The sequence below is a fragment of the Corvus brachyrhynchos genome, unplaced genomic scaffold, assembly GCF_000691975.1.
Source record: "Corvus brachyrhynchos isolate BGI_N302 unplaced genomic scaffold, ASM69197v1 scaffold61, whole genome shotgun sequence".
NCBI lineage: Eukaryota > Metazoa > Chordata > Aves > Passeriformes > Corvidae > Corvus > Corvus brachyrhynchos.
This window is the reverse complement of record NW_008236478.1, coordinates 4,362,704-4,382,602: the sequence shown is the minus strand read 5'-3', so window position 1 is coordinate 4,382,602 and position 19,899 is coordinate 4,362,704. Positions and strand designations below refer to the sequence as shown.

Here is a 19,899-nt window from a genome sequence, read left to right as displayed (position 1 = left end):
TCTAGTGTTTTATCCCGTGTCTTTTAAACTTGTCAGAAACACTGGTACCAACATAACCCTCTATCAGTCAGGAACTAAAATATGTATTTGGGGGCTATGTCTTCCATTATGCATCAACTTACCTAAATCATGACAGAAACCATTGTTACAAAATATATCTAAAAGAGATACTTTCAAACACAGACTGGCAATTTACAGTTTCAGCTGATATATTTAAAATCTATTGTACAATTTTCTTCCTTTCATCTGTTTTTCTTCACATTTGTACCAGTGAAGCAATACCTTTCCCTTACCTTTTTCCTTATATACCAGTGAATAGTACAAAAAACTCAAGAACAGTTGAAAACTGTCAAGATGAGGTACTGAAACTGCTTTCTTATAATCCTGTTTTTTATTAGTGTCCCTCAGTCAATAAGGACAAGCTAATGAATTTCAGTAGAGAGACTCAATAATACTCCTGAAAACTAGTGCTTTTGGTACAAATAATGTGGTGCTAACAAAACCACATATCAAAGATAACCATGAAGAAGAGAAATGGAAAGTATACTGTTTCATTGTAGATAGATTAAATCCAGTCACTTTTTTGAAGAAGGAAATAGTAGCTCCATAGTTTGTCTGGATTCTAGGAACACCTGTCCAAATCTTTGCATACAATTTTTACTCAGTATAAAAGTCAATTTCACTCATTTGTTAGAGCAAACATCCTTGCTATGAACATGACCTTTCAATGGTGTCATTGTCCAGATCATTGCCACTGATGTAAACAGGAGCCAATTTAAATGGCACTTAATGGCCAAAGAACAATAAACTTGTAGCCACTTACATGAATACTGTAATTTATTTAGCACAGACAAAAGGTAATGGAGATTCCTACTTCTTCAATAAGTGTATTTTTTCAAAACTGCAGAACACAGAAACATTAGGCAGAGAAGATGCAAATATTTACTATAAAAAGTGAAAGGTACATGCTACTCTTGGCACGTAATTTTCTCCCCTCTGTTCATGTTTTTATCATACAAAGTGCTTGAACAGCCACTAAGGCGATTAAGGGATTGGAGCTTCTGTCATATGAGAAGAGGCTGAGAGAGCTGAGGTTGTTTAGCCTTGCTCAGAGCAGGTTCTAGGCAATGTGTATAAACACCTGATGGGGGAAATAAGTAAGACAGAGCAAGAGACTTCTCAGTATTGTCCAGTGACAGGACAAGAGGCAATGGACACAAACTGAAACATAGGAAATCCCATTTAAACATTAGGAAAAAAAAAATCTATTGTGAAGGTGAACAAATGCAAAATCTATCTACACAAGGACAGATGGAGAGAGAGAGCTGGGAGTGTTTAGCCTGCAGGAAAGAAGGGCCAGGGGAGACCTTACTGTCTGTAAATTCTTGATGGAGGAAGGAGTAAAAAAGACTGAGAAAGAATCTTCTAAGTGGTGCCCAGTGAAAGGACAAGAGGCAATGGACCTGTATTGAAACATGGGAAATTCCACTTAAACATCAGAAATAGGCGATTTTTACCGTGAGGTTGTTGGAACACTGGATTGTTTGCCCAGTGGAGCCTCCATCATTGAAGACTTTCAAAACCAAACTGGATAAGGTCACGAGTAATCTCCTCTGTTTATCCTGCTTTAAATAGGGGAGGTGGAAGAGATGAGCTCCAGAGATCCTTTCCAACCTCAGTGATTCTGGGATTCTGTGAAATACTAACTAGAATTACTCAATTAATGCTCACTTCATGCAGTTTTAGGCTACCTGCAAACAGAAAGTGTATAAAATGTTAGTTACCCCAGCTGAGTCTGACCTGTATCAGAGGTGAATACCACGGTGAGTGCTGGGGTCTGGTCTCACACCATGACATTCGTCTCTCCTGAGTGTGCAGCATGGTTACTAGGGATACACCCAAGCCTGCACTGGCTCTGTCACCTCCTAGTCTACATTACCCTGTGGGATCCACTATGCTGAACATCATAATGTCAACTAAACAAAAGCCACTGGCTTTTCCTAAAAATCAGTACAGATCAGTATCATATTGCACAGCAGCTTTGTGTCCATTCCCATTTGCTCCATGACACATCTAAAAATTTAAATTATGAAAAAACTACTATTTAGCAATTTAAGGACAAAGCTACCCTTATAGTAAGCTTCCTGGAATAGTGCATAATAGCAAAATACACAGTCCTGTTAAACTGGGTTATGGCTGCTTTGCATGTCCCAACTTCCCTCATTTTTCCCTTCATTCAAGTTTTTCTATTTCTCATCTCCCTTCTGCATTCTCCTCCTTCTTTGGGTAGCTACATTTTGCAGAGGCACCGAATTTTAACTCAAAATCTGATGAACAAATTCTGCTTCCAGAAAAATAATTGTGTTTTTAAAACAGTATGGCTTTGGGGTAGAGATGTTACTCCATGTTATTTATGTAACAGGAGTCTAAATCCTTCTGAAGAGGAAAATTCAACAATCTCAAATTGCAGATGTCCTTTCACAATACAGAACTCTACTCGATCAACAAAGTTTTATATTCAGTTCAATACTTGACTTTAGAACACCTACAGCACGATTGTCCTAGAGGAGAATGCCATTTCAGAAGTGGGTAATTCAGGCTGGAAACAGGCTCACTGTCAGGTGTGGTTCAGGATGAGATTGAGGGCAGCCAACTTTAGGGTCCAGGCTATGCATTACCACAATCCAGCTCTAGGGAAATCTGGGAAAAATCTATGGACTCAAGCTTTAATTATGTCTATTTTTTGCTTTTCTGAAAGCATGAAGGAAATCATACACCTTGGGAATTCTGGGGCAACTGTCAACTAGTATTGCCCAGTAAAAGAGCTCTATTGAGCAAAATAGCCACAGAGGTGTGCCTTTTGGTCTTCTGTGCACAAAGGAAGAGTCTGTATTTTGGGACAGGGAGGGCCAAGGAAAGACAGAGGATGGAAAGTGCTTGTCTCTACAAGAAAATAAATCAGAAGAAAATCTAAAGGTTGACTGCAGTATTTGGCAAAAGGAGTAAGACAAAAGTTGATAAAACAAAAACAATTTGGTTTTTGGAAGGGAAAAGCAGATCTATTCTTTGAACTAGCTAGCCCCATTAATAATGGAAGTGAACAGCTGTATCAGCATAATCTAGTCACACAAGGTCCAGGGCAAGCTGGGTCCCATTTACTGAAACACCTAACACTGTTTTTATTGGTATTTAATAAAACTGGCTAGATTACATTTAGAGCAAATATATCCAAATATATCCATTCAGCTAATACCTTCAGCTGCAGTGGAAACATACCCTTTTGAGAGCCCATCTGCTCTAAAAAGTCTCCAACATAAACTGTGTTAAGAAAAGGATGCGTTACTGAGCCTGTTTTACACAAAGACTAAAATATTTCTAGCTGTTTCCTAATAAATTTTTGATATCAGCCATGCAGGAAGAAATGACTGCCTAGGAATTAAACCTCCAACTCTCAAATTCCAATACAATGCATTAATCACAACATTAGTCTTCATCTGAATGTTAATTTGACATGCATTTAAACCAGACACCTAATCTCTGAGGTGAGAGATTTTATTTAAAAAAAATAGCCATACTGAACACTTAACCTACATTTTGCCTCACACTGCTATTGATACCAGCTCCTGAAAATAACCAAGATATTGGCAGATAGTTTTAGAACAGGATTGGTAAAAAATTAAGAGTTAAGTCTCAAATTTTCAGCATATGGAGGCAAGTAAAACATTTTGCAAGATAAAATATTTGAAGATTAAAAGATGGATTCTTCAGAACATCATGCCTTATATAGTATGTGTCTGTGTATTTATAGATACAAAATTTTATATGCTTGCAACTGAAACAGAACTTTGTGTTTTAACTGCATTTTTGAATTTGGTTTGAAGCAAGAGCAAATGATCACTTAAGATGACAAAGATTCAGACCCATCAACTCAACTTCCTTTTTCATATTATCAAACATCTTATGAACATGAATATTGCCGTTTACACAGCCTAATCCCACACAATAACATCATAAAACAAGTTATTTTTACGTCTCTATGATGTATTTAAATGTACTTTTACCTTTGCTGTCATGAAGAGATTGTTTGTTAATACACATCTAGTGCTGATATAGTATTTTACAGCTATACATTACTTATTAAAAAGGAAATAAAAATGCACAGTTACGCTCATTTACAAAGCAGCAGTTAATATTAATAATCACTGAAACAGAAATACTGTCTCATTTTATGTTTGTAATTAACTGAAAGTATTTTTGGTTGGAAATAGAAGAATGTTGTTACAGATTCACTCTGCAGTGAGGTTTAAATATAACATCTCCATCATTGCACTGTTTGCAGCATGGTTAGAAATGTGCTTGTAAACTACTCTCATTCCACACACACACAAGCACCACAATCTCCCAATAACAAGGGGTGAAGACATCAAATAAAAGATGCCACCAGTGTCCACAGTGCACTGATAACTGGGAGAACAAAGTGTCAATGCTTCTAACTCCTGTAATTCTTACGTGAGAAAATTGCAGTCATTATCTAATGCAAGTGTGCTGGAAGCCTGAGGACTATTCAGAACTGAAGTGGTCCTCTGCTCTACTGCTCTGTTGCACCTCTCAGTCCTAAAGACACAAAGATTGCATTATAGTCCCAAGGGTGTTTTGTTATGTTTGCTTAGGTTGTGATCACTGCACAGGCAGAAACTGCTCATTTGAGACTGCCAAATTTCTGTTCTTTTTTTCTTCCTCACACCTCCCAAACCCAGGATGGTTAGACACTCTAAGTACCTTCTATTCTGTCTAAACTACTTCCAGTACTTCATAAGCACTCAAGCAAACTCTCTGCTTCACAGTGGAGTCAGTGACTCACTTCACTAGCATGTGAGCAGAGATGAGGAAAGAATAAAGAATAAAGAATAAAATTTTCACACAATATTCAAACATTGTTATGTAAAGACAACTACTAGACTGCTTACATCCCTACAGACTCTGTGTCAACAAAAATAAGAGCAACCTTTTTTCTCTCTATTCCCAAAACAGCACTGAGAGTAAACCTGCAAAACTCGGTAGATTCCAGCAAAAAATTCAGTTCCACCAGAGACTAATGCCAAATATGATGTTTCAGATCTCATTTCTCTAAAAAAGGAATGCATTATGTTAGACAGGAGTAGGCAGAAACATAAGACATTTAGTCAAAACATCCAAAAGGCTCCTGCACAAGAAAACTGATACTCTAGTTAGAGAAAGTTGAGAGTTATGTAATGCGTACAACTGTATAAGTCATCTGTTTGCTGCAGTAAAAGGAATGAAACAAAGTACTTACTGACCTAAATATAAACTTTTGTCCAAGACAAACATAAATTCTTATCTTTCAATTCTTTCAATTCTTGAGCAACTTCAGTGGGACACACAAATATGTACCTTGAATATATTTTTTGTGTGGATTTCCTTCTCAGTCTGAGTTAGAAATACTCATTTCCTGCACCATGTGACCTATGAAACCTGTTCAAAAGCACCAAGGTTATCTACAAAATACTGTGTTCTTCCTTCCTGAAAAATGTTTTGTTATTCAGATGCTCTCTATAGCTTTTTATAGCTTAAGTCTCAAATGCTTCCTAAATGATACTGGTAAATAACTGTACTGGGCCTGGCTAGGACAGAATTAACTTTTTTCCCAGCAGCTCACGTGATCTTTTAGTTACCTGACCAAAGCAATGCTGACAGCACACCAAGGTTCTACCTATTGCTGAACGCAGCTCACCTGATCTTTTAGTTACCTGACCAAAGCAATGCTGACAGCACACCAAGGTTCTACCTATTGATGAACCGTGGTTCGCCAGCACCAAGGCCTTCTCTCTTTCTCACTCCCACCACAGTGAAGACTGCTGAGGTGCAATATGCTGGGAGAAGACACAACGGGGCAGATGATCTGAACTAACCAAGGAGATATTCCATGCCACGTAACACCACGCTCAGTCATAATAAGGAAAAACAGGGGCCTTAGGGATGTTAGCTGCCATTTCCGTGGAACTGGCTGTTCATCAGTCTGCCTGTGGGATGTGGGCAGTGATCACCTTTGCCCCACTTCTTTTCCTTCCTTTCTCTCGTCTTTTATCTGTCCTTCAATTTATAAATTTTTAAACTTTTTTTTACCTCAACCCCCAAATTTTCCTACTTTTACTCTTCCCTCATCTCATAGGGGCTTGGGGTGAGTGAGTGAGCAATATGTGGTGCAATTTTGGGTGCCAGCCCACTGGGCTTAACCCACAAAACTAACATAATAAACAAAATTAGTGATTTCCCACCTTTCTGTTGTGCTGCCCGGTGATGTACGAGTAGGTGTTGGGGGTTTATGCACACTTGTGACTAAGCCTGTATTTGTGTCACAAGCAGATACATGCTGTCCCTTTCTCCATGGCCAGATACAGATGTGCACGGTATGACATGACCAACATGTCTGAGGGATGGAAAGAATGCAGGAGTGGGCTGGGTGCCAGATGAAGTACTTGCCAGCAGCATCCAGCTCAGTTTCTAGTTTGCCTATAGGTCAATTAGCATAATCAGAATAATTTTGTGTAACACTATACATTGATTGTGAGTTGTCAACATAAATGCCTTCATCACACTTGCCCCAAACTAAACACAAAAATTTTACCAAAACATGGCCAGGTACTGCACATGCATGCTTCTCACCCCGGGGAGAGGATGTGTGAAAAGATTGTGACAGGTGTTAGGGATATCGTTTACTATGCTGCTGGAAGATGTTTCATTTATATGGTAATAAATACATTATAAGAAGCCATACAGATTTATGGCATAATCTCAGACAGATATTTATATCAAGTTATTAAATATTTTTAAAGACTGGGAATATACTAGATACAAATGATAGTATTTTTGTGTGTCATCCCACTGATATTTGTTACTTTTTACTGCTTTCATAGAAAGGTGCCATTTGTATTACTGAATATTCTTAATGTCCTCTCACTGAGCACTAAAATGCTGTATTACATCAAAAGTAAAAAAACCACTTAGCATTAGATTTTCATACATAAATTTTATGACTAAAATAGAAATCAAAATGTACAGGCTCTAAGTTAGAAGTCATTGCAAGCAATTTTCCCTATTGACTTTAAGGGGATTTGAACCTGTGGCTTTTGACTCTTAAAATAAACACTGCATCACTGTCACATATGAAAAATATTATGAATAGTGAAGAACTGCAGAACTTGTTTAATCTACTTCTTAGAGCAAACTGAGAATCTCCTAAAGGGGCTTAAAAATTACTGTACATCTGAAGCAAAGCTCTATCTTGCATACCACTGAAATACAGTACAAAGATGGCTTAAAGAATGTGGTTATTAACAGGGATATTTACTGATCATAACAAAGTATTTATTTTCTGTTAGTGGTACGAAAAAAAGTTGCCACAATGAAGAGAAAAAGCCTAACAGATAGGAATCCTGACTTCTTACGGTTCCTAAGCATATGTTAGTTCTATTTACACAACATACACATCTGTGGAACTTTAGGGAAGCTGGGCATACACTTCCACACAATGTTTGTTTTTTCTAACCTTATTATTTTAAAAATAAATATGAGCCATTCAATCAAGTCTGACTTTCTTCTTTCTGAAAGAATTCTGGAAGGCTGATCTTGGACCATTCTGCACCTTAGCTAGTTTGTTTTTATTAATTGTTAAAACAACACATCTTTTCTAGGTTTATTTTTAAAGATCATAAAAATATAAATGGAGAAGGGTTTAATACAGAACAAACAGGGAACAGTATTTTTACAGAAAACTTAATGGGTAAGCAGATGTCTAACCTACTTTGAGACCAACATGTTATGCAAATACAGTACACAGCTCTCCCTTGTATCCCAGGGCTATCTTTTGCAAGACTAGCTCTTGCTTTACTTTCCACATACTTTTTGAATACTACCCATCGAAAAGGAAGATAAAAGAGCATTTAAAATTTAAATAGTCAGGTATTTTACAAGGGACTCTATCATGCCTTTATGAAGTGCTGACAAACCACACTAGATGTGCTGTAATTGAAAACATCTCATCTCACTAAGACCATCCTGCTGTCTTTTTGATATAGATGTCCCTCTATTCTGCTTTTTCTGAATTAGCAATCTGAATTCCGGAGAATTTCAGGTAATTGCACAAAGAACTCTCTGCTAGGAGACTGTGTGCAATTAAACTTCCAAAAGTTACAGCAAAGATTGACTGCACAACCTTTACTGTAATACATACCAAGTAAAAAAAGGCTACTAATCACCTGAGTTGTGTTAAAAAAAAACAAACCTCACCAACCTTAGGACTTACTTATACTAATTTTCTCCCAAAGTTCAACACATTATTTTGCTAAACCATCCTTCTTAATTTTCTATTGTAAAGAGTGATGTACAAAAATCATTAGTAGTTCCAGATATTAAAAAAAATATTAAAAACCCTTAATAGCATCCTGAATTAGTCTGTTTTTTATTACCTCATTTGCTAAGATATAGTAATTTGATTTTCTTCTGGTCAGCAAGACTGAATAATATGGTTTTGAATACGACTTACTTTATCTCAAATGTTTTGATTTAGTTCGTGAAAGATAGTATCAAGAGATGGCTCGGTTACTGTCTGGAAGTGCCACCTTAGCTTTACTTTCACTAAGCTGTGCCCCCAACCATTCATGGTAAAGCATGTGTCCCAAGAACTCTATCATTCTTTTAGGTCTTCTATATACCCCTTTCAAGTTTTCTGCATCCCTCTTGATGTGCAATTGCCAGAATCAAGTTCAGAATGAGTGGTGATCACAGCATTAACAATCACTGAATCACTGTAATTCAATAACTGCTTGATATTCCCCTTGCCCATTCATCTAAGACTACCTTCTTTCTTTTGTCTCCCCTTGACACTGGCAGCTGATTATACCATGACCCTTCAAAACTCCTTTAGAAGTCTGTGCTTTGTGAGGGAAGAATGAGGCACTCTGTAAATAGAACCTACAGATAGTTTCTACGTGGTGATTTCTCTTTTGCTATCTATCCTATTCTTCTATTTCATTATCTTAGATCTTCGATCTGGAATATGCACGTGGAAGTGTGTAAGACTTCTATTTGAACTCATCTAATGTCAGGGAGCTTAATTACATTTATATGGAATATATCAATTTTGGAATTACTCCCATGTGTTATTTTCTGCTGTTTCCCTCATGAACAACTGAACTCTGCAGACTTATTTCCGCAGTTTTAAGTGTGGAAGGTGTTGGTAGGACATGAATGCTTAGCCTCCCCCATATACATTGTTCTTCCTTCCATTTCCTTTATGATGTTCTTTTGATTCATAATTAAGCTGACTCTAGCCTAACATTTGAATCAAATGTTTGTTGTAGGGACACCATTTCATTTTTACTGAAGCACTGGTCCTTATTCAAGGGTTTGTCATCTTGCTAAACTACTTTTGTCATGAGTTTCTCCTCTCCCTGCTCCTTGTTCTTTCTTCTGGCTACCCTGAACACAAAACTAACAAACTTCTGGTAGCAGCCCTTTACACCAGCTGATGTTGGCACTTAGAAACAGTGAGATCATGGCTTGAATTTCAGTTCAGTGGACACTGAACAGGTATTTTTATGTAAGAGCACCAAGGATATGGGCCTGGAAAATATACTTAGAGCCCTTCCAGTCTTCTGTCTTGCAATTAAAAAGAGAAAGGTTTTGAAAATGTACCAGAAAGTTCATCTACATAAGATTAAAAATAATCAAGCCATTTCTCTAGGATTAGGTGACTGATTCCAGTCAGTCAACTTGTAATGCATAGTTGTACCTGGTTTTGGCCTGATGAGTTTTTACATAGCAAAATTCTGGAAATAATTAAGAGTAAAAAAAATGCATAATTTTAGTGCTACAGAAGTGAAAAAAGAGCAATTAAGGTTTTAAAAATTTAAATAAAATGTACTGTGTTTTAACCATCTGATTTTAAATGAAAGACCCTTTTTCTTCCTTTGTGCAAATTCACACATTTAAATTTAGAACTTCTGCAATAAGTATAAAGGATTCAAATTGTGGGCCCACAATTAGAAGGAAGGCTTGCTGGAGCCTTCAGTGGAAATAGAGTCAGAAATAGACCAAGGTATCTTCTAGGTGAATAATGATACAGCATTATTTAAATGTGTGCAATATTTCAACCTTTTCAGTGTTAAAAAAATGAATTGTCTTTTTATTTTATATTGTGGAGATTGAAGAATGCATCTTAAGTAGTATTTACAAATGGTTTTCCTTCCTTCATCTTAAGGAAGAAAAAAAATGATACTCAAAACATTTTTAACAGTGGCAAAAAATCTAGCAGTAGAAAGTTGACCTGACTTTGTGGCTAGTTTCCATACAAAAAAAAAAAATTTCTTACATATAAGACACTTATAAAAGGATAAAATATATCTTAGTGGATACCATATACAACAGAGTAGGAGCTATGCCAATCTGAACGCATTTAAACATAGTTTTTGTAGTAAAAAGTAATCTTTGCCTGGCCTGCACAGACTCAATGGAACTATTTTACATGCTATAATCTATGCTAAGCGAGATCTGTCTTCCAGAGCAGACAGTGACCTGAATTCCAAGGAAAATATTTAGAATTTCATACCAGAACTTGTAGTCTAGATTCTTCTTAACAATCCTTCTGCGATCTCTTTTCAGCATACACAGGTTTCTTCTTATTCCAAAATTTATCTTCTACTTGGAGTTTCGATCAGTTCCTTGTGTTTGTGAGATAAGCAGGAACATGCAAAGAAAAGAAAAAGAGACAATGAAAAAAACAGACCCCTGAATATGAAGCCTTGCTAACTCAGAAGTGTTGCAGAGAAAAGCACAAGCATGAGACCTAAAACACAAATGACTCTGAGCATGTGTTGACATAGACAGCAACTCCAGCCCCCACCCAAATGAAAATATTTAGCACCTACTTGCTTACAGGAATACAACTTTGAAGAAGACTCTTAGTCATTAAGTCCAGTAATGTCTGGTGCAGGTAATTGCAATGCAGTTCACTCCTGCAGGGACACCCTAACTATGAAGGTACTTCAAACTGGTATCCTATGAAGATCTGATCTACTGCCTTTCCTCTAGAGAAGGAATACAGCCTAAATATCTCCTCCTGCATCTGTGCACGTTCCAAACAAATAAAAGCACAAGCTGCAAAAGAGTTTTTTGAGAAGTTTTTCCTACATTAGGAACACTCAAAAAAGTTCTGGAGCTCCTGGTCATATTACACTGATTAATTTTGGTACGTAGTGAGACAAGAGCAGGAACTGCACAGTCAGCAGTTGGATTTCCATGCCCTGTTTAACTTAAATGGAATCACTGCTTTCCTTGTATTTGGTATAGGTCCAGAGACTGAGGCCTACAGAGCTGGTGACTTCCAAGGGAATGATGCTCATGGTAACAAGATAAAATGAGCAATAATGGAGCATCAGGTTTTTTTGTCACTATTTAAAATCTCTGCAGCCCACAAAATACTTAGAAAAAAGTGGTCAGAAAGAAGTGACTATAGTTTAGCTGTTCAATTAGCCTGTGAGATGCAATGTAACACTGCTGTCCAGTATCTGAACGAATAGTCACGATCATTAATGCCAACATTCTACCACTCTTACAGCAACACCACACTGAGCTGTCTGATCTACCCTAACCTACAAAGAGCTCCTGCAAAACAAACTTCTGAGGCTTCACTCAATACAGGATGCTCAGCAATGGTTCTGCTTTTCTTACCAGTAAGAAAGTACAGGAATCAACATTTAAATGTCAGTTACCACTTTCAAGAAATGTGAAGGTTTACTGCTGTGAACAATATAAATTTCACCTACTCCAAGAAGCAGGATCAACAACATCCCACTCACTGTGGGATGTGTAAGAGAAGGCTCTGCATTGTCCAGATTCAAGTATTGTGGGCTTCTTTCTATTGTTCTACATTCACACCAGTTCCCTAAACTCTGCCTTTCTTCATGCAAATTCCATAATCAGAACTCACCCATAGGATCACTATCACAGCTTCCTAAAGAACGCTTTCTTTGTTTTAATAAACTATTTTTAATGAATCTTGTTTGTTTTAATGACAAGAAAAGTTGCAAAACGTGTCTACTACTATTGGAGCAAGATGTGTCTATGTTGGAAGCTGACTAGAAACCATATTCTTGCCAGGGTTCTGTTCAGGGTAACACCCTAATGGTGTTACCATGGCACTGAGCCACAGCTAATAAACTCTGTCTTTATATTACACTAAACATTAGCAGTTATCTTATTAGTTTCTTCAAGCTCAGGCAGCAGGAGCTTACATCTGCTTAAAAATGACATAGATGCACCTCAACGCATAATGCCTTTAAGAAATAAAATAGCACCTTTGTACTTCCAAGCAGCACACCCAAGCACGTTATGGAAAAATATACCTGTATGACTAATGCCTCTCCCTGAACTCAATTTGTCCATTATATTCCTTTGTTTAAATATTCAACCTTTAGACAGAACCAATCTCTTATACATCTCCATGAAGCCAAACTCAACAGAATCCCATACCTAAATGGGGCCTGGCAAGGTTATTATAACTTCAGTAAAAATTACAGACTTCAAAAGAATTGCAGAAAAAATTCTGTGCCTTTGCATATGTGAACTGCAGCACTGGTTTTAATACTATGAATGTGTATTTACTACCAAACAAATTAGTATAAAAGACAGTTATGCTTTGTTTTAGTATTTTACTCCCAGGTGTTTGATATCACACACACTCATACCCACTCATTCCTGCAGCATTTCAGTGCTCCCCAAATAGTAATAAAAGAATCTTCTCCACAACATACTCAACAAGAAAACATGGGTAGCTGTAATTTTCAGATAGAGAAAGGGAGACACAGAAGTCTAGTTCCAAACTGTTTCAAGTATTTTTTAGTTCCATACACCTGATGCTCTAAGGTTCAGTTTTTCAGGACACTCAGGACTCAGTAAACACCTCCGTATCACACGATTTCAGTTGTACTGGTGATGTCAGAACAAGGGCAAACTTGGCTACATGTGTCCCACAACTGTTAGAAAATGAAAGGTAATCTGTGAACCCCTGACCTACATTACCTACCCAGCAAAAAATAGTAATTTAGTATCCAAGAAAGGCAGATACTAGTCCTCCAAGGCAGCATTCAACTTCCCTGAGCTGAGACTTTGTCTCCCTGAAGCATTCCTCTGCGCCCATTCTACACTCTCCTGCAGGTGATAAGGGGGTGCTGGGGAGAAAGTCTTTTAAAAACAGAAGTGAGGAGCACTACAATGGATAAATTATGGTCACATCAACAACCTAAAACAAGAAATGCCCTAATATTTTGGCCCTTTGGCTATATAAGAACAGTTTAATTTTTAAACTTAACCATTCCCAAAATACAGGATTTCTACTGCTGAGTTACTATGGCTCCATGCAGTCTAAGTTGTCAACAGTTTGACTTCTGCACCTGTCAAATAGATTTTACCTGTATGAATAAACAGAATCAGTACCAAGCCAGAAAGCACTGAAGAGAGGTTCTTTGCTTGTTTTGTCTTCTGTTCAAGAAGGAACAATGAAAGGGAAAGTTCTACTCAAAGACTTGGCTGCAGATACTGTCTTTGGAAAATGTCACTGGCAAACTCTCACCAACCTAAGAACATATATAAACTTAGATTATTTTTTTTCCAAAGGCTTATACTTAGATCAAACACTTATATTTTCATAAGAACAGGAAAAAATACATTCATAATACAAGGGCAATAATTAAATCAAATTTGAGGTCCTACCTTAATGAAAAGGTTACCAAAAACATGACAACTTCTCCCTAATCTTGTTCTCAGAATTATTTAATCACTGACAATTTTATAAGCAATTCAAGGCAAGATCTACGGTAACTTAACTAAAGTCAGTACAAGGAGTATTTGCAGTCACTCTGTCTACAGGCATATTCAATACTGGCATAAAGTCAAGCAGATAAACTGAAGCTTAAGTTACAGCAGTTTTCATCAGCTGAAGTTAATGTTCTAAATTATTTCTATTTTTATGGATTCCTCCTTTGATTCATGAGACTCAAGACACTTCCCTTGAAAACATACAGTAAAAATTACATGGTAAGTAGTATCATCACTTGTAGGAAATCTCAGTCACCACATTACCTGTCAGTGTTATCACATATTACCCACCACACTCCAAAAGATGGAAACTGAAAATCCCCAAGTCCAATGTTTGACAGATGTTTGCAAATGTTCTTTAAATACCAGAGATGCTTGAGAAATCTAGGTGTAAGACAGCTAGATGGGAGGAGTGGGGAGGGTTTTCTACTGCCAAGAAAGAAGTCAGATGCAGAGTTTGTACTCCGTAGTCCAGAACCACAGAACACCAAACTTGCTCCAGCAACTCTAGCCCATGTGACCCAAACACACTGCTAGTGCAGCAGCCTAGCAAGCATCCAAGAAAGGAAGAAAAAAGATCACCTTCAATAAATATTTAAGAACTGTTTTCTTCATGTATGCTGTTCTATTTATGCTATTCTGTCAATGTTACACACATATTAGCAAGACTTCCAGTGCCACAATGAATCCCCCACTTCTTAGCCCTGATCACCAAGTCAAATGTGGAAATGATGGTTCACAGATCTTCTGGATACCAAAAATAATAGACTTAACTGGAGATACTGTCTCTACCGCAAGGTGACACTCCAGCTAAAACCTTCTGGAGGTTCAGGTGGGAATGATCTGTTTTCCTTCTGCCCATGACAGAGCACTACCTCACAATCTCTTCTCATACTAATATCCCCTTTGTTTTACAGGTGATAACCACAATTTTCATCAAATTAGCTATTTAATCGCCATAATCGAAATAAGCTTACAGCAACACTTCCAAATTTGGCCTAAACCTATGGTTAGATGAACAGTGGAGCTGATCTGACAGACTAGTTGTACCAAAAAGAAGGGAAGCACCACTCTGGAGCTTGTTGATCCATCTCTAAGTCCATTTAATGCTCTGGAGCAGCAGAAAACGTTTTACTAGTTTCCTGGTGGTTTAGTTAAACCTAATTTATTTGGGGGTTTAACGCCAGGGCTCAGAGAGCATAAGCCATAGCAGCAGCACTTCCCTTGTTCTAAGCAGTGGCTGTAGATGTCTTCTGAAACTGCATCCCTAGTTCATTGTTTGCTGCTATTGTTCAAAACCTGAAGAAGGGCTCGTAGGCCCAATAGTTCGTGTGGTTTTCCTTTTTGTACTAGTTGATGTAGTAAGAGCTATTACACCTTGGGAAGACATGGTAAAGTAAAGCTCTTCTGTTACAAGTCTGTCACTGGTTTCATCCAGCTTCACAATAAATAAACTGAAAGAGCTTCTCTGCAATTAATGGTAATTTTGAATTGGAGGCTAACACCATATAAATTTACATTTTAAATTTTCAGCAATGAATACACAAGAGTTACACATCAATAGTAGATTTTAAACACTAGCCTGTGTGAGGCACCAACTGTCACTGAGTACATTATTTCAAGTAAATCTATTTGCATTCTGTGGTTGCTATCCACACAAAAAACCCACCACTTGTACTTTTGGTAAATATGTATTTGGGATGAAAGCACAAAAATTTACTTTATCTATGATATATCAAAAGAGTTACGATGGAAAGCTGAAAAATATTGGTTTGATTAAGCAGCTCTTCAAAATCACTTTGTATGCAGGGAAATTCTACAGCCAGAATCAACCAAGAATACTTACTCAAAATATCATTTATATCATATAAAGGATCTTTTGTCTCTGCAGCTAGTACTGATGATTCTTCAAAAAAGTAAACAACAATTTTATAAAACCATGAAAGAAAGAAACATCTTTAACTCCATTCAATACACATATTGGCTATTTAAGAGATGATCTTTCATCTGAAAAAAGAACTGTGTTTTCATTACAAAATTAATCAAGAGTTTGGTTTCTTACATATTCCATTCTTCTTCTTGAGGAAGGAAATAAATATTATTACATTTGCCTTAATCAGTGGTGACACTTCTCTAAGAATCACTGAAGACTTTCATCTCAAGATCAACTACTTTTTTTGTGGCAGAGAGAGTTTCTCTCTCTGTCTGATCTGATTAATAGTAACCAGCCCTGAAATCTATCTTCAGAATATTTAAATTTTGGATTCCCTTACTTTAATGTGCTTTGTTTATACACAGAGATTTTAACAGATGTAACACAATGCCAAAAGCCAGAACGAATGACAAGGGGTTCCCCAAGAGCTTGTATTACAAAAACTAAGCTGCAAAAACAGGTGAGCAAATCAAGTGTGTAGGGTGGAGTTTGAAAGATGGGAATAACAAACTGGATGTGAGCAATTTTACAGCAATTATGAACTAGGACTCTCCCTGCTGGTATCAGATTGTACTTACAGACTGAGCTGTCAGAAAATAATTCTGTAACACTGCTATCAATATTGTGCATGTAATGAGAATCATAGCCATGAATCAGGAAAATACCACTGTTTACCATTTAGGTCTCATCACTATTTCTTGCTACATCTTCACTTGTGATGTTTTGTGTGGGAAGGGTTCTTTATGATAAGAAATACCGTGGAGTACAAAGCGGTTTTCCTCCTTGGGGAAGAACCTATACTGAAGCTGAGCAAAGGGGCCACCAAAGGCATGCCCTGTTTGCAGTGTGGATACCTGTTCTTCAGCACTCATTGCTCCATCTCCATGTGTGCCCCCTTTAAAACAATGAGTAAAAACTCAACTGCCAGGGAAGACTCGATGTGGGAAGGCAGTTCTTGAACCATTACAGACTGTGGCAACTTGAAGCTCTCTATGATGCACCAGTCAGTGTCTCAAGGGAGTGAAGATCCTCCCAATAACTGTTATACTCATCTTTAAACTCTTCTGAGAAATTTTCTTGTCTTTTCCTGGCCAGATCTTTTATGAAAATAAGATTATTATGGCAAATTAGCAGGCTACCTTCTTAATTCCAATCAAATCTCAGAACATACATAAACCCATGGCAAACAAAATTATTCCATTACAGGAAAGAAATGACCAATGCACAGCAGTAAATGAACAGTTTGGTTGGCTGTTAGGAAAGCTACTGAGATATGCATGAATTCCATTACTAATAATTGGATAAATAGTTTTAGTCAAAGTTATTTGTTTCACATATAAGAACTAATAGTGACAGCTGTAGAGACCATAGTGCTCCCTTAACTCTACATATCTTTCATTCCAAAAGTGGCCCACACTTGACAGTGAGCAACTTTTATTTTATAAGCAATAATCAAGATAGAGACAACAACACTGCTATTTCCCATGGACACACATTCTGTGAGATAGACACGGTCTTGTCACAGCCTGATGGAACTGGCTGCCAGTGCTACACCTGCTCTGCTCATTATGGGCTTCCATCTCAAAGCCTGTCAAGCTGTTACTTTTCATGGCACTACATCTACTGGAAAAACTTAAAGATAAAACCACAGTAATCAGGAAAATAAGCTTCACTGTAAGAAATGTCTAAGGCACTCCCTGCCATCATTCAAATCAGATAGCTACAACAGTAAGTGATATAGAATCAACTTTGTTTCTTGATACTTTAAATATTGAGGCTAGTACTAGAAATAAAACTTCTTCCCAGACAACTACAAAAAAAAGTTTTTTAACTGAGGATTTGGGGAACAAACAAGCCCAAGCTAAGGTGTACCTGGTGCAAAGTTTTCAATAGTCAAAGAAATGATTCCCCTTTTCAACACCAGCAGTATGTCTTTCTATAGGAAAAGTTCAAAACTTTGCTCAGGACTATTGCACTTGCCTAAAAAGGGTCTTTAAAGCCAAAACTGCAAAAAGGAACTAATCATTTGGGTCAGGGGTTTTTTCCACACTGGGATGCTCTAATTGATAGCTGGAAGAACACATGAAGATGCTGTTGGCACCAGTCTTTCAAAGCACAGAAACATAATAACTTAGTACCCTTTTTTTTTAATAAAAGGCACTGTAAAATTTGATATATACATATATCAATTGGTCATGCTAAGAACAAATCCTATGTATCCCCAACATAGCAAAAATCAAGATACGAAGTTCAGACACTTCACTTTTATCTGCACTGTCCTCCACTTTTCTCAAAGCTCTTCTGTGCATCCTGCAGTAATTTGCTTATCAGTCCTAAAAGTGGAGCTGCACAGGAGCAACTTTAAACCAATACGTTTTATCTCACTTTATTTTGCATATTCTGCAGGCGTCAAAGTGAAACCCAGAATTTTTCATTTCCACTCTGAATCCTAGAGTGTTCATAGAGCAGGGAAAACCAGCTAGAGCAGAGTTGTGAGTCCACTTTCAGTATTATTTCCTTTACTGCTTTCAGCTGAGGTCTGAGCACATAGAATGCCACACGCACAGTGTTTTTATCTTCTCTGTAAGGAAATTCAATAAAAAGGATGAATGCTATTTGATTGTTGAAGGAAATGCACAAATAAACCAGGTTTTTTTTCTGTTTGTTAACTTGACCACCCAGCATACCTAACAGATTCTCTATTACAGTGTTTTCACTGTCATGTGCAGTCTTAACTTGGCTAACTTCAGAATCTTCTGATAGGGAGATGTTAAAAGCCACACAATGAACCCTGAAGTAATACCCTGAAGTTTTCCCACACTTAGCTGCTCCAATCCTCTAATTAATACTATGAGGTGCCAGTGCATAGTTCTAGTCAATCAAAAACGGTAACATATCCTTTTGCCCCAACAGTGACAAACACTCAAAGCAATCCTTTCCATTCCCATTTGGAGAATGACTAGAGGTACAAAACACAGGTAGTGAGATAAGGGTTGCCTCATGCCACAGGAAACAGAATAGTTTACTATCAAGACATACAAAGACCTTCACATACTTTATACTGTAAAACCAGGTGGTTGTATGTGTAAAGCACTACCTCCCCACTAGAAACAGTGACTTTGTTTCTTGATGGTGGCAAGTATACCAAGAAAAAAAGAGAAAAAATAATCTTATAAAATTCATAGTTCTGCCTCTGTACAGGAAGAGGAGAACATGTCCCATAAATGTGGAGGATGAAAAATCTGCTTTGGAAGCAAGTTGGAGTTGAAAGAAAACTATATATAGGATCCAGACTCAATCCCATTTAAAACAGCAACAGGCAAGAGAACCAGGAACAGAAGTCTATCTAGGTACAACTCCAACGTGTTTATTAAATCAACTGGCTTAGCTTTCAAAAATACATATTTATATATTTTTTACTTCAACAGAGACTATTTTTGCTTAACAAAACTAAGCAAAACAAAACCCAGATTAAAAGCATCTGGGATCTGTCTCTGGCTTCAGGGTGTGGACATAGTGTGATACTATTTTGGGGGGTATTTTTGTTTAAATTTTATTTTAAATTAATTCACTTTGAATAACATAGTTACTTAATTCTTACCATTTACACTCCCCTTTAGATTATTTTGGCTAAAATAATGGGTAACAAGTTGATAACTGAACGAGGTTACCATTTAACCACTGAGCCAGAAAAACTGCAATTGAATGTTGCAAAACTTTCACAGTTCACAAACCAGCCGCAGGAAACCTGCCGGGTTTCTGAGCATTGTCTATACTTCTGACATCCCATTGTGTGTCAGAAAATGACACCAACCTTTCACTATCTACGATACCACTATGCTCCCTCACAGTTGTATGCGTGTGTATGTGAGATGATTCACTTGCTTTTATTCCAGGGAACTGATGATTCATTCAATCGTCTCCAGATCATATTAACGTACTAAATATGCACATAAAAGAAGCAAAAATCGAGTTCTTAAACTTTTTTATGCTCAAACGTTTATTTTTTTTTTTTTTCTTTTGGAGAGAAAAGAAAGCAACAAACATAGGAGAGGAACCAGGGACGGTTTACG

At 37.2% G+C, this 19,899-nt stretch overlaps 1 protein-coding gene across 2 annotated transcripts in view; it reads right to left on the bottom strand.

The window, feature by feature from the left end:
- The window catches only part of PCGF5 (polycomb group ring finger 5), a 58,743-nt gene extending 45,098 nt beyond the window's left edge, over nt 1–13,645 (bottom strand). Inside the window, exons 1-2 of one of the 2 annotated variants that reach the window (XM_017726039.1) lie at nt 13,488–13,645; nt 10,628–10,739 (exon numbers count right to left, since the gene is read on the bottom strand). The gene's annotated coding sequence lies outside the window, so the exon portion shown is untranslated. The remainder of the gene's footprint in view (nt 1–10,627; nt 10,740–13,487) is intronic. The other variant, XM_008643793.2, reaches the window with a different exon arrangement.
- Nucleotides 13,646–19,899: the final 6,254 nt, after the last annotated feature.